This window comes from Natator depressus, chromosome 6 (genome assembly GCF_965152275.1).
Source record: "Natator depressus isolate rNatDep1 chromosome 6, rNatDep2.hap1, whole genome shotgun sequence".
NCBI classification, from domain to species: domain Eukaryota; kingdom Metazoa; phylum Chordata; order Testudines; family Cheloniidae; genus Natator; species Natator depressus.
Window position 1 is genome coordinate 76,146,093 of NC_134239.1, and position 26,918 is coordinate 76,173,010.

General features: G+C 39.4%; 1 long non-coding RNA gene across 1 annotated transcript in view; it reads right to left on the reverse strand.

The window, feature by feature from the left end:
- Positions 1-2,017: 2,017 nt before the first annotated feature.
- LOC141990111 (uncharacterized) overlaps positions 2,018-26,918 on the reverse strand; it is a 29,604-nt gene continuing 4,703 nt past the window's right edge. The window contains exons 2-3 of the long non-coding RNA XR_012640081.1: positions 20,956-21,077; positions 2,018-2,100 (exon numbers count right to left, since the gene is read on the reverse strand). This is a non-coding gene — a long non-coding RNA (uncharacterized LOC141990111). The remainder of the gene's footprint in view (positions 2,101-20,955; positions 21,078-26,918) is intronic.

A 26,918-nucleotide genomic window follows, 5' to 3' on the forward strand; every position in this document is an offset into this window, starting at 1 on the left:
CATCCCTATTCAGCAAAGCACTTACCTCAGTAGCATGACTGTAGCATAAACCTAAACTTAAGCATGCACTTAAGAGCTTTGAAAAATAGGGATAGATTGCTGAATTGGGGACCTAGTTCAGACGAGGGCATGGCTAGAAATTTAAAATAAAGATTAGCATGGCCACTCCAATAGTAGCTTATACCATCTTATTTGTATACCTCAGTCCCGTACTAGTTACTGGGTATCTATTCTTACAAGCTGCCCTCCGGATCAGGTACTGCATCAGAAGGTAAGTCCCCCACAAGTGAATCCTCCTTTTGCTAAGTTACAGTATATCTTCAGAAACAATGTGGAGCCCGGTGGCACCTTTTTTTTACCCACGAAAGCTTATGCCCAAATAAATCTGTTAGTCTTTAAGATGCACTGGACACCTCCTTGTTTTTGTGGATACAGACCAACATGGCTACCCCTCTGATACTTAGTATATCTTCAATTTCTTCATATGCAGAAAGGGAAGGCTTAGAAAATATTCTTGTAAGTAGGCATTTGAGGGCAGATGACACATTTTCAGTCTCTTTGTAATCACTTTTGTATCCGAAGCATTCTGTGGGAAACCTTTGTTTTCTCATTACTGAATGACCGTGTAGGCTAAAACGGGTATCAGACGTCAACAAACCGCAGTGCTCTAATAACAACAGATTAATCAGATCTGTAAGATCCTAAGAAGTATGGACATCAGACACTCTGAATCTGACAATGCTTTAATGCAAGATAATTATTTTAATTTTAAAAAATAATTACAGTTATGTGATATTAGTGGAATGTCAGGTGCTCAGATACCATGGTGAGGTGGCAATATAAATACCGTCAGAGGTAATAAAATGTGGAGTAAAAAGAGTAAATTCAGAGTTAAAATACTGTTTTTATGTTATGATTATGCTACACAGGTAATATTTTGTCAGATTACATATTGCACTTGGAAGTTGCATGTGACGGGTCTGGCACCGCAGCGCCCCTTTGTGGCAGGGGTGGATGGGGTGTTGGGGCCTCGCTACTGTTCCCATGCCCGTCCTTTAAGGGCATTCCGATGTGGCCCAATGGCCGGTTTCCCCATGCTTGCCCCTTGGTCAGGGTAGAGGGACCTAACGGTCTGAGCCCACGTGTCGCACCCCAAGTATCAGGGCAGCGTGGTCCCATGGCCAAAGTCCATATAGCTTGCCCCGAGTATCAGGGCAGTGTGGCCCGTCGGCCAGAGTCCATATAATTCGCCCCGTGTATCAGGGCAGCGTGGCTCAATGGCCAGAGTCCATAGCTCCCCCCTCTCAGGTGGGGAAGTGTATCCCAATTGTTGGAGAGGTAGGGGGACCTGGACCCGCCCTCTCAACCAGGTCCCGACGCAGGGCTCTCCTATTGGCAGGGATCCGCCCACAACATGCCGAGCGTCAGTGCAGCTTTAACGCTCCTTGTCTCTAAAGTTCCTCTGGGTCACTTCCTACCTTCACCGTCATGTTCTCCACTCCAGGTGTCGGGGGTCCTCTGGTCCGTCCCCTCCTGTCGGGACCTCCATCTGGGACGCCACGTGCATCCCGGCTTGGCTGGCCCCTGGATCCTGGAGCGTTGGCTGTCCCTCCTCAGGAGCTGGCAGTGTGCCTCCATCTCCTCCGGTGGTCAGCCCAGACTGAGCAGCTTTGCAGGCTTTTACACCTATTCTCCAGTTGGAGCATGCCCAACAGGGCTTCCAGGGCGGGGCTTCCTCTGCCAGGAAGGAAGGGTTAACCCCTGTGGTACCAGTGCGGGGCCGCTCTGCCCCGTCATACTGCACAAATGTATTAGTTCCATACTCCCAAATAGGACAATCCGATAAAGTCTAAAATTGTTACATACTGTAACACAGCATCCATCAAACGAAAAGTGAGAAAGTAAAAGTGATGAGAGGGAAGGGGCATTGCTGGTGGCCAGGTTACACAGAAATTTAAGTTAACTGTTCTTTCACAGATAGGTTTAAGTCTGTCTTAAATCAAATGTAAAATCAGTTTGGTGGTCTCAGTGAAGCGTCCGATGGAATCTGTGGCTCTGCCATTTCCTGTTTGCTTCAGCATTGTTCTAGGGAAATCAGCTCTAGGGATGAAAAGCCAGATGTCATGATGGGTATTTTGTATATGATATGGATACCTCTCCATTACAGCTCCAATACATTTCACAGACCGATCACTGAACAGCCATCATATGGTAATGACTTACAGATAGTACCAGCATGAGCCAGATTTGGATAAGTGAGCTGAGGGTAAAATGTTGCATATCACATTACCAATACCCTGGATTAGTCACCCACCCAATACACTTTTACAATATATATATTACACTGGAAGCATGCATATAATTGTGATAGACAAATATGAGAGATTTGACATGCACAGATTTGTATAAATCCTGGGAAAGACCATGGTCAATAAATACTATTGTTTGGAAAACATTTAGTGCCATCATTCTGATAATGTATTTTAAATCCTGGGGTTATCAAAAAAGTGCCGTGTGGGGCCTCCATATTGTTTGACAGCTGAAATTAAACAAATCCTATTGAAGTACAGAGCTAATAGAAGGTTTACAATGTGTGTCATTAGCACCATCCTTATAAGGAAAGAGAAAACATGAGGTGTGGATTTTTAAAATATGATAAAATGAGAGCACTGTTAGATGCATATGAAGGTGCGACTTCAGGCCAGGCATTTGCTTATTAAAATCAAAGTGTCTCTGTCTTATTTTAGTAAATAATCACTGTTGTGTGATTCAAGGTGACATCTTTCAAATTATTTTATCAAGCCAAACATATATACTGCAGTTGAAATAGATTTTAACTGTTGTGTCATTTTAATAAAATATATGGCACAAAATGATTGCTTTATAATATGCTACTAAACATATTTATGTTCAGGAACAGCAAAGGTAGAAAGCAACTTAATTTAAGTGTTAGTATAATTTTTGGCTCCTACTTTAGTTTGGCAGTGTTATTTATGTGTGTGATCTGAAAACTCATACAGATAAAAGTTTAAATACACATTAAAATTTCCCTAAATATTGTATCAGTGCAGGAGTTCAATGCAAACATTTTATTCAGTTTCATTCCATTGGGTTCTCACTAAGTTTCTTAAACTGAAACCTAATCAAAAGCAATGAGCTGCACCTGGTTCTACATCAAAACCACATGAAACCATGAATTCCAGATTATTTCTATATAAAACCATGCTGGCCCATGTTTTGAAAACTGCCCACATCACCACCAGATGTTATCCAAGGCAAATCTTTTCATGAACACAGTCTGTTTCAGAAAAAAGACACACGGTTTGATCTTTCCAATCTGTTCTACAATATTCAAATTTCTATAAAATATTCAGTTATTAAAAAAGATTGAATTATTATTTCCCAAAGTAAGAAACCCAAATTCACAAAGATGGCTTCAAATTAACAATGAAAGGTGATGAGTTTATAACATAAACAATGGACCAAGTTAATCCTGTTTCTAGCTCTACTGAGATACATCAATAGAATTATAGAGAGGGAATGCATTTGACCATTATCTTTAGATTTTTTTTTAAAATCTGAAACCAGGTTGTCTAAGTGGCACCCCCATGTGGCCCATCAGGGCATGACTCCCTTGCTGTGGGTCCCTCACAGATCAGGTGCCATGGTGCCCTCCACCTAAGGCACACCTGGAGTCCCACAGCTTCCAGGGTGTTGAGAGTTCAAAACAAAAAGGAAAATGTTGCACTAAAAACCAGGTCATCTAAGAATTCATCAGGAGGACCCCACTCTTCTGCTCCAGACTTGTCTCCATGAGGCCAGTCCTTTCTTGTCAGTCTTCTCAGGCCTAGACATCCCATCCACAAACTGGCTTGCCCAGGTAGCAAGCTACCTTAGGCTCTAGGCTGGAACCATCGAAGAAGTAGTAGAGCCCTGTACCCTTTCCTGGTCAGCTTTCAACTGGGCTAGGTCTCCTCCTCCTCCTGACATTAGCTGCAGGTGTAGCGGAGTGGGGGTCATGTGGGTCCACAATCCCCTCATTGCCAGAAAAGGGCCTTTTCTGGTCTCATTTGCCAATTTTAATGGAACTACTGCCAATTTGCACCAGTGTGAGTGATAACAGATTCAGGTCCTTCATGTCAAAAATATTTTTCTAAGTAGTAAAGAAATAAAAATGTTTACCTAGTTATGACAATGCCACATTGTCATCTGGGGAACTGCAGGGAACTGATAGAATTTTCTTAAACACTCAGAAGTAAAACTACAGTATTTGTAAAGCAGATACAGGAATGGTTTCCCTTGGCTTTGAGTGCAGTTTCCACTGATGGGATAGTGAAATCTAACTAATCGAACTGCCCAGTGCTGATAGCAGGCAGGTAATTTAATGCTGTGTTTGTGAATGACCAACAGTAGTCCCAGGTTAGGCCCTGATTCAGCAAGATATTTAAGCACATGTCTAATTTTAAACAAGACAATAGGACTACTCAATAACTAAGTACCTTGCTGAATCAGGGTCTTACTCAATTAGTGGAACACCCCCTTTCCAAATATAGTGGACGGATTCATTGAACATCCGTCCTGTACCTTACTATAGATGTCACTTGAACTGGGACTTCTGTGGTCTGTAGATAGCAGTTGTATCATGTGTGTCAAAAGTTAGCTAGCTGCCTTGTGACCGAGCCTATCTGTCTCAGATAAAGTTCTTCTTTGCATACCATACTGCAAAATCAGCAATATGGGACAAGTTGAAAATAGATTTTCTTGTATGATTCTTGCAGCAAAAGTTTTTAGTTTGAAATATGTTAGAAGCTTCATTGCTATCTGTCATTCAGGTTCCTAAGTACTCTCCGTCTTCCTCTATTTGGGAATACATCATTTATGCATGCGGCTTCATAAACAGGGGAACAGGAAAACAAAACTTGAATTAGATACTGCACCTACTTTTCTCACAAACACAATAGTGAACATTTGAATAGGCACCACCTGTGTTTCTGAAGAAAACTAATGTTATTCCACAATTTAAAATGTTCAATGTAACCTACACATCTCAAAGAGCGAGGAAGGAAAATGATTTATTGTGAAACAACTAGATATGGCTAAAGAAAAAACTTTAATTACATCTAAGTATATTTGCAGTGATTCATGATGGCTATTTACATCAAATGATTTTTAAATATTAAATATTAAATCCATTTAAGTGTAATAAGTTGTAAGGCAAATTTTCATCTTTATTTCAGAGTCATGCTAGTTTAAAATTTGTCATTAGAGCTAATAAGAAATGATATTGGAACTAGTCTGTACATTTAAATGAAGCATAAATCAATTATTGAAGCAAGGAATTTTTTCATCATTGTAATGATTATTGGAATACATTTAGTCTTTAGATGTTTCATAATGATATCCATAACAGTAAAAAACTTAATTTGTACTGTGTACTGTTCAAATGTTGTCATGTGGAAAAACATTTGAGAGAACACATATGCAATAGGGGAGTATTCTAGACTTGGAAGTATAAAGCATACATTTGATTTTTAACTAACAGACTTTACTAGTCACTTCGGACTCAGTCCTGCAGGCTGCTAAAAGATGTGCAGAGAGCCAAGGCAGTAGCACCGAGGACATGATTCTTATCTTCACAGAGAGGTTTCCATTTAGTGCAGATAAATGTGCACCAGGTTCAGAAATATGAGCACATCTCTACTACTGCACTGAACTGAGGCTTAGTTAGGAGAAGATAGTAGGGCAGGGACGTATCATAACAGAGAAAGGGTTTGGCCAAGGCATAAATGCTTGCAGTAAATATAGTGGACGCAAATAATGTGTGTAGTGGCCAATTCATGATTTTCAGTCACTCCTGCTGCTAGACAGGGGTAGCAGCTTGTTTAAAGGAGTTAAAGCTGTACTTGGAAGAAAAATGAGAGCAAGGCCAGTCACTGACACAAAAATGTGTCTAAGCATACAAAGAAGGTTTATTGCGTCATCCCTCTTCTCTGCTCCAGTAATGATGTCAGCCTAATCCTCCCATTAGTCAGCCTCTCACACAAATGTCTCTGAATCTTCTGACCATTATGCATGGCAAGCGCATTACACAGCTCTACAAGTCCACTACACTCTCCTCCTTCAAATCCTGTCCATTCCCCATAGCTTGCTTCAACTTATTGGATCAGAAATAGCTTGGCATCTGACTCAGAGTACTCACAGCTACTCAACACTTGTGGGACTAGGCTCTTAACTTCTGTATAGCATGTACGTAATTGACTTTAAAGGGAGGGATTTTCTCCCTTTGTGTTTTCAGCAGCACTCCCTCCTCCCCTTCCCTAAATCTGTATTCCATGTCCCTACTGATTCCTGGCAGGTCCCTCTCTTGGCAGAGAGGTGAAGTGTTCTCTGCTCCTTCAGAAGCTTGCTCAGTCTCCCCACTGTGGATTTGCATTGCATGGGCTCCAAGTCCACCAAAGTCTGTGGTCATTCTGCTGTGGCCCTGTCTCCAGACTGTACAGCATGGTTTCTACTGGGCCATGAACCCTCCACTGGAGTGCCCAGAAATCAGCTTATCTGGATACAAGACCTGCCCAGTAGGAAAGAGACTACAGACAACTGGGAGGAAGCCTCTATTGTTCCTGTGATGGAGATGACATTATTCCAAATTATGTTTCTGCTTAACAGGCTCTTTCCAGCCTAACTGGAAAGAGCTCTTTCCAGCAAAATGATTCCCCCTGCAAAGAGGAGGTCAGACTCAGCTCCTTCCACCTGCTCAGCGGCATGATCTTTGCGCCTACTTGGCATGGGCGTATGTGATTACACGAGGTGCAAGACAGTGCGGAAACCAGCCCCATGTTTGAGTTCGGAGGAGGGGGAAAGAGGATTGAAGGGATGGGAGGGCAGAATCACTTATTTATATAGATCAATTATTCTTTTTCTAGTTTGGCTTTTTTTTCCCCCTGGCAAAGTAAAATGTTTCAGATCAGTTATAGCTGCACACTCTCATAAGAAAAATAAGTTATAGATGCGCAAAAGAATTCAAATGAATAAATTTACATTCATGGGAATAAATCAACATAGATTCAAAGGTAGTTCTATATAGAAAACAATATATAGCTGTATGTATAAAAGTCAACAAATTCTAAATGCTATACATACACACACACACACACACAAACAACTGCTACCCGGCAGATTATTATCCTCTTTAGAAGCAGAATTCTATAGAGAGGTATTCTTCAAAAAAGCAGTACTTAATGACTATTTTGTGAATGCATCAGTCTTCACTGTACTGTCAACATGTTCTCTGAATGAACATAAACAAGTAGGAAAGCAGAAGGACACAAATAAACTACATGTAAATGTTTGCAGCCAGCCTAGCTGTATTGTTCACTAAAAACCTCAGTAAAGCAAAACTATGCCAAGAGAAAAAACCAAACATCCTTATATTCAACAAAAATGTAATGGGGAAGAAAGAGTCAAAGGGTCTGATCCTGTGGACTAGATGCGAGTAAACTCCCATTTAAGCCAATGTGCGAAAGAGTTGCCTGTGTAAGAGTTTAAGGAGCAGGCCACAACTTATATTCAGGTTACACAGATCTTCGAAAATACAGTGGGGAAATCCTGATTCAACTGAAGTCAAAGGAAACACTCCCGTTGACTTCAGTGAAGACAGGATTTCACCCACTATCCTTTTTTTTTAATCTTAGCATATCAAGATTTGATGCAATTTCTAGATTTTATTTTTTTAAAGAGAGGGATAGTTTAGTGGACAGAGCATATGCCTTGGTTCTAGTCCTGAGTATGAGAATTATTTCTTCTGTGACACTGATCAAGCCACTTACTTGCTCTGACTCACTTTCCCTATTTGTATAGAGAGAATAATTACATATAGAGACAATTATTTCACATTTTGAGAATTGAGGGACCTGTTAGGTCATCGAGTTCATTCCTCTGGCAATACTAGATTACTCCATATACTTTATTTTTTAATACTGTGATGAATATAGTTTTAAATGTTGCAGGGAGAGTGGCTCCCATCATTCTATAAACATATTTTGCACATTTTCATAGATCTCACCATTACAAACCCTCATGATATGAAAAGGTAAATGTAGTTACTAATTTCATCCTAGTACCACTATCTTAAGCTATCCCTTTTACTGCCTTTTAAATTAGGTAACCCATTTAAACATTGTTAAGTGCACTGGCAAAAGAAATCCTATATACAGAACAGATGCCATGGCACTGAATACAGACAAGTATCTCCTAGCTATATTTTTAGATTTTCTTTTTAAAGACATCATGTTTGCTTTTCTCCCATGGGGTGAATGTGTTCTAGAATACAAGCAAAAGAACCTGAAGGATAAGGTTGCCAACAGCATGTCAGAGATGATAAGTGCAAAAGAAAAAAGAACCTCCTCTTTTGACACTAGGAGGCAGGTAGAGGAGAAGTGGAAAAAATATACAAAAAACCACAATATCACTCAAATCAAATGACTGTAATTGTTAGCAGTTCAGCCATTGCCAACATTCCCCTCTATTTTACATTGCCACCATTCCCCTCTATTTCTCTGCATGAATCACATTTATACTCAGACAAGTCACTCTAGTTTTGATCCCATTTTGGTCTGATACAGACTACAGGGATATACTGGCAAGTCAAAACAAGGATGGCGAGAAATAATTAGACCAACAGTGTCCATGGTGAATCTCAGCTGCCCACTCTCAAGAGTTTATTTTGAGTTTCTAATGATTCCACAGTCATTGTCATTGACCCAACTATTTTTCTATTTACAGTTAAAATATAAACTAACATGGATACAAATTAATAAAAATCCATCCTCTACATAATGCGTCTTAGAGGAAGTCCTTAGGCCAGGAGGAGGAGGAGGATAATGAGGGATATGATACAAAATGCTTTTCCATTACCAGTTCCAGTCACTAGAAAGGATGGAAATGAAAAGTTTTTCAGATACACATGTGTTTTCTAACTTTCAGTTCGGTGAACTGCTTCACTCACGTCTGATGCATGACACTTTCAGAACAAAACTTCAAGCCTTCTTTAGGCTCACCAAAAGGCTTGCCAGAGATTTTTACACTGAACCTGGGCTGAATTTCCCATGAAATTACCATGGAGATACATTTATTAATGGTCTGAGGTATCTTCGCACCCACACTTCTCTACCCCAGTGGAACTTGATCTTAATTTTACAAATGGAAATCTGTAGCACAGAGGTGCTAAAACCCACATTTTCAAAAACAACAGCTGACTTGAAGTGCCTCCGATTTTGCCCAACTTGACACAACATGGGCCTTATTTTCAGTGGCATTGAGTGCCCACTCCTCCCATTGATTGCAAAATCAGAGGCTACTGTAAGGACTTGTCACAGGAAGTCTGTGGCAGAACCGGAACCAAAACCCTGATTTCCTGACTCCCCGATGAGGGCCCAAACCACAAGACTATACTTCCTTTGCATGAATACTATATCTGACAGCATAACCCATTTCTCTTTGTTGGAAATCAGCTGCTTCAGAAGTAAACAATTTTATGAGACTCATCTGCCTAAAAAGCTATTTGGTTCAGGGGAACTTTATGTAGTGCCCTTCCTCAGACCCAACTATAGACCTCATATTCATTTCCAGTAGCCACATAGTTGTTGCCATGAATTGTTTCCAGATTGTTTGACAGATCTTTGACATTAAACTTCACAACATAGCATGTTAACTTCTTTCTTTTGCGCTCTCATAAAATGTATGTCTGGAATCTGCTTCTACCTTGTATAAGAAGAACACTTGCTGTGTGACTTTTCAGGAAACCAAAAGCAATTAACATGACCATCTTACAATGTACGTCCTCTTTTCTGTAACACTGGGAAGCAACTGGCATTATGGAAAGAATCAGGAAGATTGTTGGGAAACCCATTAATGCATGAAATTATTCCAGGCTAAAAATGAGCAGATAATCAAGAGTCACATCTGCAGTCTTTGCTCAGGCAGAACTGCCAATGAAATCAACAGTTTGTCTGATAAAGGACTGCAGAGCCCAAAGTCAGATATCTTCACAGATAACAATGCATGAATATCAACCAGTTTTTAAAGTTGTATGAGCCAACACTACCTCATTACTGTAAGTTGAAAAACACTTAATTTATTCATGTAAAATTGAGTGTTCTATTTTATGATGCATTAATCCAGAGGGATCAGAAAATGATTCTAATAGTGAAACATTTAAGGATTAAGTACTGTATATTTTATTGATTTTTTGACAGGTGAAAATATCTCTCAGTTATAAGGCTGCCAGTGCCAAGGAACCTAGGATAACCTTCTATAGGTTCAACCTAACACAGATTTAGGGAAGTCCCTGATATTCAGGCAAAGCTGGACAATTTAACCTTAGAACATTTAGTTGTTCTCCATTATCAGTTGGTTTTCAGGCCTATTTTGTTGCTATTATATTGCTGTGGAAACTAAAAGGACTTTCAAAAGAGAACCAATAAAGTAACAATGGAATCAAGCTTTGGCCAAATTATTCTGTGAGTTTCTTTCTTTTCCATAAGCATGGATGACACATAGTAGGAGCAGTCTAGGGAATCACACTTCCCTCCTGGTTTTCCCCTCTTGCTCCAGGAGGGAATTAACCTGCTGTTGGCCCACAATGGTAGCAGACTACTTCTCCATCAATTGCAGTCAGTAGAGCTAAGCCAAGGTTCTGACCATGCTGGCCATGCAGACAGGAAGAGAAGTACCAATTCCATGAAATTTTCTTCCCCTCTTCCTGCCCCCTGCTCAAACTGGTGATGCAGTCAGTCCTTAACATTTATTTGAACATTACTACTTGGAAAGTTATATGTAGGCTCGACTGAATTTGATTTTTTATATATAATTTCAATGCATAATATCAATGTTTGTTTTAACCAAATGTTCATAGTTACTCAAAATGATGGGTTTTAAGCATTTCCCCCCCCCCAAATTTTTATCAATTTCAGTTTTCACAGTTGTGGGAAATTACAAGGTCAGACAGTCTTTATTTAATGACAGATGAGATTCAAAAATTTAAAGCTCTATAATGATTAAAATACCAATTGTAATGTTACATGTCAAAATACACAAAGTAAATATCCTTAAATCAAACTCTTCTAAGTTCTCAAACAGCATGTGTCTTACTTTGCCCATCTGTATATTTCAGTTATTATTGATGGAAATATTTCTTCTTCAGTTTGTGTATGTACGGTAAAATCAACATTTACTGATAAAAATCTAATCCTTTCAAGCATTGTTATACGTAAACTTGGTTTTTTGGTGAAAGAGGCATATTCAGCAATACCAAAACATTTCACTAATTCATGGCAGTTTCACCAAATTGTTTGCATCAGGAAAGAAAATTACAAAAAATGTAAATATTTCATTTAAAAAATGTAAAATGAAACATTGCAATTTTTCGGTTCAAAATATTTTCTCATTTAGAAAGTTCCTTCAACTTAATTTTAAAAAATTCAGTGATGTCAAAGATGTTCCAAATCAAAACAAAACGTTTCATTGGGAGTCAAATTAAGCCTTTTATTTGAGCCCAAATAATTTTTTTTTTTACTTTTCTGTGTGCCAAGAATTTTTAAAAAATCATTTTCAGTTTGAACCCCATTTTTTTTTCATTCTTTTGGAACTGCCAGTGAAATGACAAATCCATTGTTCCCACAGCACTAGTTATATTGGAGATTAAGAGTACACCCACAAGCAAGCACTGGTAGAAGAAAGTTTAATATGTCTAAAAAAATTAGAAAGAGGTGAACATTTTTTGTTTTCATTTGAAATTTTAATTTTTCATTTTTTATGAAAATTTGTTTTATTTTGATGCAGAAAAACCCTCCCAAACTTTTAATATTTTTACCCCACTAGAAAAAAGAGGGCCAAATTAAAAAAAAGTTTTTTTTTATTCCATCATGTTTTTCTTTTACTTTTTGTCTCCTTTTCCCAGTTGGAAAAAGGGTAAAAAAGTGAAAGTGTTATTTTTTCTCATTGAAACAAAACTTGGCAACTCTGGCTGGCTTGGAGTGGTTTAGGATGAAGCTAGGGGTTCACTGTGTGGGTGCTGGCATAGCTAGGAGTCATGGGCTGCCTGGAATTGCTGTGGGGTGGGTCTGTGTTGGTTGAGTGGATGTATGGGGTTGGTTACTAGCAGCTGAGGTTACAACGGGGACAGGCAGCCAGAGCATGGGTGGCTGGGGCTTGGGCGCTGAATGCTTGGATTGCTGCTGAGGTTGGTGGTTGCTGTGGTCTGGTGGCTGCTGGTTGGTTTGGTGATGAGTGATTGCTTGGGAGGAACCCACTGCATCTGGCCTTTTGGTAAATCCCTTTCCCCCTCCCCCACAGGTATCCCCCTTTTACATTGTGTGGATGGACGACCAGTAAAGAAAGTTACAAATAGAACAATGCTTCATTAACACAGCAGAGGGATAGACTTGCTGAAATGTTCCCCAGCTCACTGGCCAGAGCCCTCACATAGAGGCTAGTCTAGGAATCCAGCACATTCGTCCCAAATAGTACTGCATATCTACAGACACGCACGATACATTCACCGTGTGACAGAGACCCAGGCAACTGGAATGGATGACAGAAAACTGGGGGCCTGCAAATTGAAAGAATACCTTTAGTATATTAGATATTTAATATTACAGCATGTTAGGAACTGCTTTACAGCCACACACCATGGTAGCTATCTGGAAAATATGGTAAAGATAGGATGGGACACAGAGTTAAGCAACAACACAGAACCACAGGAAGGGACTGTGTTCCTCAAATCTGTGGCCAGAGTCCTGACTCTAAGAACCTGATCCAAAGCCCTTTGAAGTTAATGGGAACATTTCCATCGATTTAGCAGATTTTGGATTGGGCTCCTAATGTAGTTAAGTGAAATGGACAAGGCTATATCACAGAACCCTTTGTAGCTAGGGCTCACAGATCCTTTTAGCCATAGCATTGGCACAAAGGCAATTAAATAAGCCAGGCAAGGACCTGGGTTCAGTCTGCATGGCTGGGACGGCACATGCAGACATCACACACAATTGCTTTGCAGGATTATGAGACGCATGTTAAAACCATTCTCTGCCTATAATATTGCAATTACCTTATTTTTCAAGTAGTGATGATATAGGCAAGGCCTTCTTCAAGTGTCCTGGAAAGGATAAAATTTAAAATGTTCTCCATCTTCCTGGAGTGGCTGCAAATGCCACAAAGTGATCCCAGCCTTTCACCCTGCCCCTATGACAAGATCACACCTTTCCTCCCTTTATCACAGTTACACTCAACCATTCACAGTACAGAGGCAATGTCATGTGATTGAAGTGGATAATACATAGTGGCAGTAATGAACAGGAAATACATGTGACAAACACAGTTCACCAATGAGTTCTTGAACAATTACAATAACTAACAAATTCACATAATCCATTAGCAAACAATCTGGAAACTTGGAAAAAAAGGCTGAAAACCCTCAGCTAAACTCTTTGCTGCAAATAGTTCCCTAAGCTCTATTAAAATCATTGGCGAAATCTCTTAGAAGACACCCATTAAGCACTTCAGCTGTGTTACTTTTGCTCTGGGCTTTCTGAGTCTTTTTCTGTGTCATTGCACTGGTCTCACTCAGACAAAATAAGAAAATATAGAAATACTGGCAGCTTTCATACTTGTTTTTTGTCCCAAGTCCAGCGGGAAAACAGCAGCGAATGTTCTTGTTTGTAAGCTTTCCCAAGTGAGCTAGAGGGGCTTGTTCATCAAGGCTGAAATATCTGGCAAATAGTCACAGCTTGAGATCACAGCTTGGGTGAGCCAATTCAAAAATAGCTAGAACCTCAGCCCATTGCTGAATCCACACCTTTTAAGGACTGGATAAGTATCCTCTTATATGATGAGAAATCTTTCTCCCCCAATACCCCATGCATGTTGCTTCGTCCCTGCTCATTTCCAACAAAATATCACCCAAAACAGCAATTTCTGCTTTGTACATATTTGTTCCAAAGCTTATGCCTCTGAGGTTTCCCCCAGGATAGAGGGACATTATTCATTCCAAGGCTCTTCTGAAATGGGGAAACTTCACATGAGATGAAATCTGAAAATAGCAGCAACAATTGCCACGGACTGCTGAGCCCTCAATGCCATGAACCTGGTAGTTCAGGAAGGTTTAAGGATAGGATTTAAGTCAAAAAGGGGAACAGAAATACAGAATTGGATTCACTGGATCTGGGAATCAGAGAGAGGGATGATTGGATTCAAAAGCTGAAAGGTGATTTGGGAATGTCAATTAAAGTGAGAATCGGGAGCAAAAATGATGGGTGGGTTGTGGAGAAAGGTGAAGGAAACGAGGAGAAAGATTAGTAATAAAGGCACCTCAAAAAAAACAGAGGTTTGGTTCTGTTGATATCTGTAACTTGACACTATGCTTTAGAGCTCTGAATGGGGGTGAAACTTCTATGGAACTAGCAAGAAAAAAAAACTCTCTCTCACCTGCTCATGACATTTCAGTTAAGCTCTATTGAATTAAATGTCTTAAATAAAATTCATCCGTTTTCAAATTTGTCTCAGGAGTTTATTACTCCTAGGGCGAAAACTTCAGCTTGTACAAGTGTGAAAGCCGCCATTTTGGCCAACACACTGAATCCAAGATCTCCAGATTGAAAAACATGAGTCTTTCCACTTCAACTAACGAGCTAGGCTCTGTAACTGGAGGTGTAACAGCCTCACATGTCCTGTGGATCAGGCACAGATGGGGATACATGAAACACATGAATCAGTGAATACACACACACCCTTGAGTTTGGATGCTTTCCTTAACTTTTATCTGGTCCTCTTCCATCTGTAAAGTCAGGCTCTCTTGTGAAGTTTCTGATACTGGTACTTTCAGTACTTACATCAGAAAGAAATATCTTTTTTGCTACATTTAGTAACTTTTGCTTCCAGCGTGATCAAGGATGTAAAGAAGTGTGAAAATGAAAAGTAATAGTTAGAAAAATTAAACTTTTCCAGCTTTAAAAAAAAAGGATCTGGCTCAATAGAAAGATAAGGTCTTGTTTTATTGAAACCAGTTCACCCATTGATGTAAAAATCTGAATTAAGCAGCTAAACTTCTGAGGGCTCATCCAAAACAAATGTCTAAATCTTGTAAGTTTCACCTAAATCAATTAATAGATAAAAGATTTCAGTTTATAATAGTATTTGTATTTTTTCCCACAGGGCTTCACAAAATAACTGGGCTGAAACTGATCATTTTCCTGTGTGATTTTGAGACTGGGGAGGAGTGGAGGTTAATTTAGTTTTCTATTTATAACATTATCTTGTTATACAAATATATTATAAAATATTTTATAAAATTTGCTAACAGCCACTGTCGACTACGGTGAACATTTATACTGATGCACAGCAAAAGCATATATCCCTGTGAAGCACTGTTTTCACCTTAGGAGAGAAAAAAGAGGATAAGTTTAGAAAAGCAACACTGCCACCACAAGCTACAGGGTCCTTCGTATGGAGAGTGAAATTCATTTCCACTGAATATCTGAAGCTGTCAATGAACACAAAGACCTTGGAAGCATTTGTTTAGAACTGATGCTGTACTTTCTATTTATATTCTAATGCCTCATTCACCCCCATAAGATGCTTTTGTGAATTTGCTCCACTTTAGGCTCTGCTAGGCTTATTTCCTGAAACATACTTGTAATCATCTCTGGCTTACTCAAGGAGGGAGATAAAGGAGGTGTTGGTGAATAACTATATGCAATTTGATGGCATGCCTGTTGCTTTATTTACAGGAATCCATGTTAGTAAGTTACAATACATGCACATTGGGAACTGGATGGCTCAGGGCACTTGTAATAGAAAAAGGGCTTTCCACCTCTAGGCCACCAATGTGGCATAGCTAAATAATGTCTGAAAGTTACCACCATCACCCATGGCCATTCAGTAGTGCATGTAAATGAATTGGTGGTCCTGAACAGCAGATATCAACACAACAGGCACATCTGAAAATTTCGTCTTAGTGATTTAGAAGTCAGTCTTCTCTTCAAAGGTGACTTAGGTGCTTAGGAGCCTAAGTCCCATTGAAAGTCAAGGAGACTTAAAAGCCCAAAGCACTTCTGAAAATTTTTTCTAGATAAGATCACCTTTCAAAGAACAGCACCATTTATTATTGGCACACTGTCAGAAAGTCTCAGTAGAAAGGAATAAATGTACCTGATGTTGAAAACTGAACCACTTTCTGATTCCCAAACACTGCCTTTAGTTATGGGTTGAGATATACCATTGGGGGGGACAGTGTGGGGAAGCATGCATCATTTCTGCCTGTGCTATTCCTCTTTTCAGGCTAACAGAGGATTTCAGTCTTCTGGACAGCCAACACACTGTCAGCAATCAGGGCCTGCAGCAAAGCCCAAACTCTGGGCAACCTAACAAGTGCATCTGGCCTGTAGTAGCTTGCCTGACTGGCTACAGTGCCTGATTGGTCGAAAGAGTCAGCAGACCGGCTCTTAAGCCCAGCAGCAAAAGCAGTTCAATAGCTGCTCAAAGCATTTGCCCATGGGTAGGATTGTTCCTGTGCCTGCTTATTCCCAGTCCTGCTCCTGCCTTGGACCCAGCCTTGCCTCACTCCAGGTAAACCAGACCCCCAGCCCTCACCTCTGATTCCTGTCTTCAGCTCTGGCACCTGTCCTCTGATTCAGACTCTGACCCTGGGCTTTGATTTCTGACCACCACTCCTGTTCTAACTGCTAGGCCTGACTCCTACTCCTACTCCTACTCCAACTACTGGACATGACTGCCGATGTCCTAGTCACTGACATGCATCTTGGATGAGCAGTAGACTCACAACAAATTGAAACAAAGGAATAACCTGGGTGTTGCTCTTCTTTTTTGAAGGGGGTAGAACAATTTGAAGGGGGTAGAACAATGAAGAGCCTTCTCTAATGGACTCTGAAGTCTATGACGAAGAGATATGCAGTTCCTATTGCTGAATTTAGATTTACATTGATATTGATTGTACAACATATGGGTTCTCTAATTTCTATTTGCCTGCAAATTCATGCACATCCTTCTGCTAGTCCAGATAACACTCAAGCATAGTACGAAGAGTTTCATCAAAGTGAAGCCTCTTATTTCAGTTAAGCAATAAAACAAACTTCTAGCTCATTGGTAAGTTATTTTTTCTTTAGTTGCTTTGCTGGAAAATTTCAGTCCATAACAAAGTCTGAAATGGTGACAATCTCTATGTTCTACTCAGAGGAGTCCAGCAGTGTTATAGTTAGGATGGTATTAATAAATACAAGCAAATTTTGCCAGTTGTCCAAGTATAGCATATTATAGTTATTGCTGTTGGGGGTATTCACAATAAAATGTTGAAAAAGTCTAATATGTATAAAACAGGGAGGTAAATTTCTTGCTATTGTACAACTCCTATAATACATTAGATCACAGTGTGTGCCTTTTAAGCCTTTAAATATAGAACTCTGAATGAATCCTCTAGAAAATTGCTTTGGTTTTTGATATTTTACAATAGTAATACTAATAATAATACTTAGCACATAATATGCAAGGATCTCAAGATGCTTTACAAAGGCAAATAAGTATAATTATCTCCATTTTGTAGTTGGGGAAACTGAGGCACAGACAGCTCATGGTCAATAGTAGAGGGACATTACCTATGTCATCTGAATTTCACTCCAGTGCTCTATCCCCTAAGTCATACTACCTCTAAAGATTTCTGGTAGAAATCCATGATTTCTGGATTGCTGCTATGTCTGTGTAAAACACTGTTTGGTCACTGGTCAGTCAATAGTTACATGAAGTGTCTGTTCTAATCCCTATGTAATCCCTTCATCCATGACTCCCCTTCCAAAGTACCATATTCACAAGATACTGATAATAATATTATAGAAGCCCAGATCTGCAAAAGACATCATACTGTGAATCTGCTATAGCCATGAAATGGAACTCTTCACATGTAACAAAAACACTTTATGATTCCTACAGTTAGTAGCTTATTTTAACATGGATAGAATCTTATCCTATGTAGTGAGAAGGACAAGAGATGATACAAAGCAGTGAAGGATAGTGGCTATAGGAGTAGCGCAGAAACTCCCATAACACAAGAACTATGGGTCACCGAATGAAATTAATAGGCAGCAGGTTTAAAACAAACAAAAGGAAGTATTTCTTCACACAATGCACAGTCAACCTGTGGAATTCTTTGCCGGAGGATGTTGTGAAGGCCAAAACTATAACAGGGTTCAGAAATGAACTAGATAAGTTCATGGAGATAGGTCCATCAATGGCTATTAGCCAGGATGGACAGGAATGCAAAACCATGCTCTGAAGTGTCCCTAGTCTCTGTTTGCCACAAGCTGGGAATGGGCGACAGGGAATGAATCACTTGACGGCTACCCGTTCTGTTCATTCCCTCTGAAAAACCTGGCATTGGCCACTGTCAGTAGACAGGACACTGGGCTGCATGAACTATTGGTCTGACCCACTATGGCCATTCTTACGTTCCCATAACACAATCTCCATGATGGATTTCCTTCACCTGATTCTAATCACCATAGTACCCAGAAGAACAGTCTGTTAAATTCCTCCAAAGTAAGGGAAACATTTCTACACCAGAAAGTCACTTCTAAAAGACTTTCAGACTCTTAAGAAGAAACCTTCAGCTATTTTACCTGAAATATTCAAATAATCGACAACTCTCCTGTCATTGACAATGTCTCTGAGTAGAGACATGAAAAAGAGTTATTTGACTGTGGGGCAACAAACTCCATAAACCTTTTGTTTTTGCACAGTGTGGCTCATGGCCTTGTGAATTCTTATCACCACTCCTGTAATTCAGAAAGGAAAGGCACTTGCACAATTAGATAGTGCTTATCATTAATAATACTGGTATGACATAGTGCTCATGTAATGACTGTCAAAGTTTACTTGCTTTTCTATAAAACCCTCATTTAGAGGGAACTATAGTTGCCATTTCAAACCATAATGAATGGAATTGTGGGGCCCAAGTTGTCAATCTTGAGTTATTTTTCCCCAGAAGATATGGCCGTAATTAAAAAAAAACAAACATTTAGTTTAAAACTGGGAAAATATTCCAATTTATTAACCAAATTTCATATACATTTTTGTCAAATTCCAGATTAAAATGGTCTAATTGATAAATATATAATTTTGCAGGTAGTTATCATTTACCAAAGCATTGGTCATTTTGATACTTTGACATTAATGGTGACATAATTTAACAATGCAATACTGTATCAGCACAGTATATAGAGAACCAACTGTGAACCCTACTAAATAAAACAATGTTTCTATATACCTATGAATATAAAATTATCGGGTCAAATCATACAGTGAACCTTTCCTACATAGTGGAGTAGGAGTTCATAATTTACCTGTTAACTTCAGATTTAATTAGGATTGCCACCTGTCCCAGTTTTCCCTGGACAGTCTGGTTTTTGGCTTCTGTGTGCGGGTGCCATTTAGGGTTGCCAGCTGCCCAGTTTTTGGTCAGAGAGTCTGGTTGAAAAGAAGACCTGGCAACCCTAAATGGCACCTGAACACTCAATGGTTACTGGCGGGCAGGGTGAGGCGCTGGGTCATTAACCCACACCAGCCCCTGCTCAGCTAAGGCCACCTCCTACCTGTGGGCAGGCTCCTGGAGATGATCCAGTGAGTGACGGGGGAAAGGGAAGAGAGGAGTGAGCAACAGAGACAGGGACTTTGGGGAAGAGGCAGGGGTGGGACCTTGAGGGGAAGAGGCAGAGAAGGGGAGTCTTGGGGGGAGGCGGCAGGGTAGAGGCGGAGTCTCAGGGGTCCGGTTAATACCAATTAGAAAGGTAGCAACCCTAGATTTTATTTGCTCACTTTGTCTATGTAAGTTCTTATATATTGGTGCTGATCACCATAGTTTCTGGGCTATCTGAACATTGTAGTTAACCTGAAGGAAAATCAACTCAAATTTACATTTCCCACCACCAAAATAAAAATTGTGCTCACATATTCAGCAATGGAAGCTTGGGGTCTATGTGCAAGAATGGAATCCAAGACATGAAAATTAGGCAAACACATGTGCAAATGGGTCCTTAGACACGAAACAAGCCACTTGCATTACCATTTATTCAGTATGCACACAAGATAACTGCACAGTCATAAATTTTGTGCAGACCTGTCCTCCTAAGACTTTGAAAATATGACCCCTGAGATATGGAAATTTTGGCTGTTCGTTTTGTTTGTTCGTTTCCTCTATACTTCCTAATTTCATCCAATGCTGGTATGAAAAACGCCATGAGAAATGCCATTCTTATTATTTCTTTTGTAGTTAGACAAAGGCAATGTCTTCCATTAATTTTTGAATCTGAATCTAGACAGAAGAGATTCAGATGTTTGGATGCTTATTTTAACTTAATATTTGAGGTTCACCCATTACTGGTTAATAGTGAAAATTATTTGTGTGGTTTCATCCACAGGTGTCCAGAAATTTGTTTGGGGGGGGGTTATTTTTCTGTTGAAAATGTTGTTGAAATTTTTAAAAAATCTTTTTTTGTCCCAATTTTCCACAGAAAGTGCCAACTTTCTGGTAAAAAATTGAAAAACAAATTTTCAGCTGAAAAACAAAAAGTTTAAGTTGGCGCTGTTGTTGCAATGCTTCATGAAAGAAGCTCTAGTTCCACTGCCTCATGCTCTCATTTTTCTCTTTGGGTTGAGCTCCCTGGCCCGCACAATATCTCCCATGTTCCGGATGTATTTGTTTTTTTGATGAAAAGTCAACATTTTCTGAGGGAAAAAACACTTTTGTGAAAAATTTTGTTTAGTCAAAAACCTAATTTTCCATTGAAAAACATTTTTGATGGAAAATGTTCAGTCAGCCCTAATTTCACTCTTATTTTCAATTAACCATATCAGAAAACTATCATCCTAATTAATTCTAGCTATCTAGATACTTACATGTCCTTCATCATTGTAGTCTCTGAGTACCAATGAGAGGCGGCAAAGTATTATCCCCATTTTACAGATGGAAACCAGAGCACAGACAGGTTAAGTGACTTTCCCAAGGCCACACAGGAATTCTGTGAAAAAGCCAAACCCACATTTTATAAATCCCAAGTCCAGTGTCTTAATATCCTTCCTTTATTGTACAGATCCAGAGTATATAATGCCCTTACTACTACAGTTTGGTATTAAAGCGTAAATTTGTTATTTTGTTCAATGTACAGAAATAGCCTGTTATGGCCTCTATGCACATGTACCATGCCTATAGAGTCATATCCATACTGCACATAAATCAGTAGGCAGGATGTCAAGTAATAGCCAACACCTTCAAAACAAAGAAAACTTCAGCCTCCCTTCAAACCAATCCCCAAAGTCAACAAATTCAGGCTCTGTCAGATTATAGGGGCTGGGAGAAGCAAAATTAGAGCAAAGAGCAGAAGCTTCTGCTCCAGCCTGCATACCTACAAATCCATATATATATCCAAATATATATCTTCTTAATATATGTTCCATTCTATGCATCTGATGAAGTGGGCTGTAGCCCACGAAAGCTTATGCTCTAATAAATTTGTTTGTCTCTAAGGTACCACAAGTACTGCTGTTCTTTTTGCGGATACAGACTAACACAGCTGCTACTCTGAAACCGATACAAATCCAGTGACAGTCAACTCTTAGCACCCCAGCTGATCTCAGCATCCCAGCTGCAGCCAAGGAAAGTGACAGTCAAGAGAGGCCCAGGATTGGAACCCACAAAAGTATTCTAAACCACGGTTGGGGTGCAAGGGCAGAACTGTGTGAGGAAGTGTATACAAACCCCTTCTGACACCTTCAGGCTCAATCCAGGGCTGTTAGTCCCTCACTATCATAATCACTACACTTACTCAACTTTTTAAAAAATGGTCTGCCTTTAACATATAAGTTTCTTGTTCAAGGAAGTTGGTGCTCACCTTCAACATTTTTTAAATGACTTCTTATAATTTATCTTCCCCTCTCCATTTTTGTTTTGTTCTCTAAACCCAGATGAAGGTCTTGAGAATATCCACCAATTACTCTTCAAGTTCCAAAACAGAAAATTGAGATAAAATTCCCTAAGGAACTCTTTAATGTGGTTCCTTAGATGCATTGAGAAGAGTTAGATCCTTCTCCCCTCAGCTCAGAGGGGAGGCTGCGCTATGCTCTCATTTAGCACTACTCTGATTAAGTCTGGCCTTGTTTTTTTAACAGGATCCTGACCAGATCCTTACCTGGTGTAACTTAGTATAGCTACACGGACGTCAAAGCTACATCAACTTACACCAGCTGAGGCTCTGCCCATTTGTTCATTTTGGGTGGGATTTTCAAAAGCGCCTAAGTGGTTTAGGAGCACAAATCCCATTAAATTCTTCCCTATTTGTCACTTTAAGTCCCACTGTTTTGCTGTTATCTAAAAACTAGAACCTGATCTCCATAGACATGAAATGACAAGGTTTTGGCATCATAATTTAACACTGCAATGTGGTCTCAATCATTTTTTATAACATTGTTTTACCATTGTCTTGACATAGAAAAGTGGTCTCTATAGACTTACATTGGCATAATTTTGCCATCGTCTTGACATTTTAATACGGTCTCTATAGACTTGAATTGAAATTTTGTCATTGCCTTGATATCGTAATGTCCTCTTCCCAGACTTGTCTTGATATGTATCATCCTCACCATATACTTGTATCTCAACATCATCAATGAATTGGGCATTTTTCTTTCTCATTCAAGGCAGAAGGAATTGATGTTGATAAAATTTAATATTGCATATGATCACCAGCTATTTTTAAAGACATATCTAATCAAAGGATTTCCATTCTTACAATTCAAAGTTATTCCAAAATTCCAAAATATCCAGTTAAAATACTGAAAGTGTGTGCACTTGCATTCACAATGCACATTTTTCATGTTAACAGTAAGCTGTTTTTAACTTAAAACATCTTAAATTTATTCAGATCAGGAGAATTTTGCTATTCTATCCCTCACTATGCATTTCATATTTTAAAAGCTTAAAAGACTCAATAAGAAGGCAGTTAATACAATGCACTTAATGGAGAACACACTGAAAAGACAAACTTCGTAGCTCAAAAGACACTGGATCAGCATTTTGTAAGATTAAGTGAGTGAACAACCAGTTTTCTAACTTTTCTTGGTACACCTATGAAGAGACGCTTTTGATTCAAGTACTACTGCCGCTTCTCTCTCTTCTCCCAGAGGGAAAAATAAACATCCTAGTTTCCCATAAACATCCAACCTCACTTCTCCCATAAACAGCCCAAATAGGAAACGTCTTCTTACTTCATAAAAATAACAGCAAACATTTCACACAGATGTTCTACCTTATGACAACATCAGTTTCTTCACATTTTAACCAGCATCTATAAACCATTGAGTTTCCTTTATTTTATGAAGATTTTAAAAGTGTAACTAGAACTGCAATAACAGCACGAGCAAAATACTGCTTGCCAAATGATGTTGGCTGATAGGTTAGAAAATTATTGGTCTAGTTTGGTACACATACTGAATGTGATTTTTTTCCCCAAAGGTATTCAGCAATGGCCTTACCCTGCTCCCATTATAGTCTGTGGGAGCTTTACCATTGACTTCAATGAGAGCAGAACTGGGCCAGTGCTGACCAATTTAGAAAATCCCACTCAGAGCCAGTTATTTGCCTGGTAGTTGTCCTGTTATGGTTAACAGCATCTTTCTCTTCATCTGTGCTGCAAAATATCCTTACACATTGATGGTTGGTGAGTTTTGTGCAGGACTCCAGTTGAGACAAGTGTTGTACTTCACAGGATTACAGCACACATAAATATGGAATTTAATAAGGAGCGGTAAATGTGGGTTCAGCATGATGATATTTATGACTGCCTTGGGCCTCTACCTCGTCCGGTCAGTGACGTGTAAAAGCCCGGCAGAGATGATGCAAATGGACTTTTGACAGAGTGTAAAGGCCACTTGTGGCACAGGCACCTGTACTTAGTCCCTGCAACGTGCCCACCAACTGTGCTGCTAAAATACGTATTTTATAGAGAGAGAGATCTCTACAGATAGAGATAAATATATATACAGAGAGAGAGAGCGAGCAAATGATCTTAATGATAAAAGTCAATAAATTAAAATAGTTAAAGATTGTGAGAGGTAATGCACAGACTGAGAATATTTGGGGAATACATATCTATTTGTAGTCCAAACAGCATCATTCTAATAATAGGTGTCATATTATTTTTAAAATAATAAAATATATTATGAACACAAAATTGGGGCAGATTAAGATACTGATTTCCTAGTCAATAATCTAATAATAATCTGACCTGAAAAAAACTAATGGAGAAAACTGTTAACTTTCACATTGTATCGCATCATGTTTGCTAGCATCAAAGTACTTTTTTATGTCATAATGGCATGCAAATTGACTGAATGCTACATAATATCACATGACACAATATACTTAACAGAATGCATTTAAAGGAGAACACACATTTTCAAATCAGATACCCCACCATCATTGTAGACAGCAGGTATCTAATTAGAAGTAGGTGTATGAACTCAAGCAGAGCAGACAATGAGATGTCTTTGCCACTTGCAAACCACTGGATACTGTGGTTCACTGACTACCCAGATTATTTGTGGGCAGCATGGCTCATCTTTAGCTCATAATTAAAGTTCTCATTGCGTTTACTAAGCTGAACATTCATTGTTTTGTAAAAATTCTACTTACTCTATATTAGCCTTCTCTGATCAATTTTACTAACAAAAACTGGCCAAAAAAAGGGAAACAGATTTTTATAAAAAAGATAATACCCCTAAATTTTCAAAGAATTCCCTCAAACAAATTAGCCCCGTAACAGCAAATTCATGGTGCTAAACTGATGTCATAACAGCAGAAATTATCCTAAGTACCCAATTTAGTTCATGTAACAGCAAAACAAGGGCACCAGAGAGAAATTTAGGGCAGTTTCTACACCTGGTATCTCACTTAGGCCCTTATCCTGTAACTGGGTTTGCACAGGCAGACCCTTATGCTCATTTGGATTTGATTCCAAGATCAGGGCCACAAATAGGGCATGGTCTGTTTTTTTCCTGTTTGTAGACCATGCCTAGCACACTGTGGGCACTACTGTAATAAACACAACAATAAATAATATCCTCTTTTAAGAAAAAAATAAAAATAGGAAAAAAAGAGCTTTTCCCCTTTTTCACACTTCATGTTGTAGACATCAGTCTGCCTCAACATAGATTGTGAAAATTTTGAAAGATCTCCATTGTGGTCAAGCCACTAAATTTGGATCCACATCTGTATTTTGAATCCTCCCACACCACCCTTCACCCAGTTTGGAGATTTGGTTTTGCCCATTATATGAATGAAGGCCAGCTGTTACATTGACAACAGGATCCAGGATCTCTCATTTTGATTTAGCAAAACACATCTCCAAAATTTGGAGGTCTTCAGATTCTGGGGCTCGGATTGAATAATAACTAATAATACTAATTACCTTGCGCTTATGTAAGATCTTCCAGCAAAGTACATTAAAGTGTTTTACAAACATTAATTAAACTTTAATTGAGCAATTAACTATGTCACATTACTTCATAAATATTATTTATATAGCATCCTAAAGTGTGCTAGGCATGTTGCAGGTATGATTGATCGTTGTTTTGAAATGAAGTTTAAATAACATAGTTTTTCTCTATGGAAAATCACGACCCCAAGGGTATGTCTATATGGGGAGAAAAGCCCTATAGCACGGCTGCGGCTGGCCCGAGTCAGCTGACTCAGGCTTGTGGGGCTCAGGCTGCAGGGCTAAAAATCCACCCTCACAGGGTTCCCCAGCTCAGGCTCCAGCCCAAGCCCAAACATCCACACAGAAATTTTTCATCCGTGGACCGTGAGCCTGAGTCAGCTGACCTGGGCCAGCCGTGGGTTTTTTTTTTTTATCCCTGTGTAGACATATATTAAGTTAACAAGTATTTTTCCCCACTACCATAAATCAAAATTAGGTAAGATGAGATCTATCCCTGTATTTGTAAGGCCAGATCATACCCCTGAAGATCACGGTGTCCTCCACGCAGAAGAAAGGCTCAGGTGTAACCACTTCAAAATCTTTCCCATTCCCACCCTTAGTGCCCTTTTTCTAGGGCCTGTCCAGAGTGAAATCAGGGTAGGCCTTGGTATCTGTGTTGAAGTGCTACACACACACACACAGGGAACCTGGAGTAGTATGACTAAAAGAGTGTGCGTGTGGGGGCTAGCAGCAAAGCTCCAACAGAATTAGGGTCCTGAGCCAAAGTGGGGTCAACTGAATTGCAGACGTGTGGATGGCTCTGACCTTTCATGGGTCCTGGGTGATCTGCCATGTTTGAGGGTTAGTCTTTACCATAGAGGTGCAGACACTGGCCTCCCAACAACATTCTGTGGCAGAAGCTCTATGAGAGAATCCTTGCAGCAATTTCCTCGAAAGAACTACCCTTCTCAGCCTTCCCTTTCGGAAGGGAATGAGCTAGCCCGTCGTGTTTACTTGAGTAAGCACTCAAGTATACAGCTGGTTTAATAATAAAAAAAAATATCATGCAGTTAATTATTTGACAGTTGACAAAGTATTTGTCATTTAATCATCTCTACAGCTGATTAAATAAAAGTTAAAAAGTGTTTTCATGAATACTATATTTGAGAAGAAAGCCAAAATTCATCTTGTACATTATTTACAGTGAATAATTTGGTTAGTTCCACTCAGGAGTTATGTGGCTTGGAGAAATGGCATAGCACTTTTATTAGCTGTACAAGCACTCAGCAGCTCACACTGACTCTGTTCTGACTTCTGGAAACATGCAGTACACAGTGGGCATGCTCAGAGGCTCATAACAATAGAGCTATTAATACGATCATAGCCATC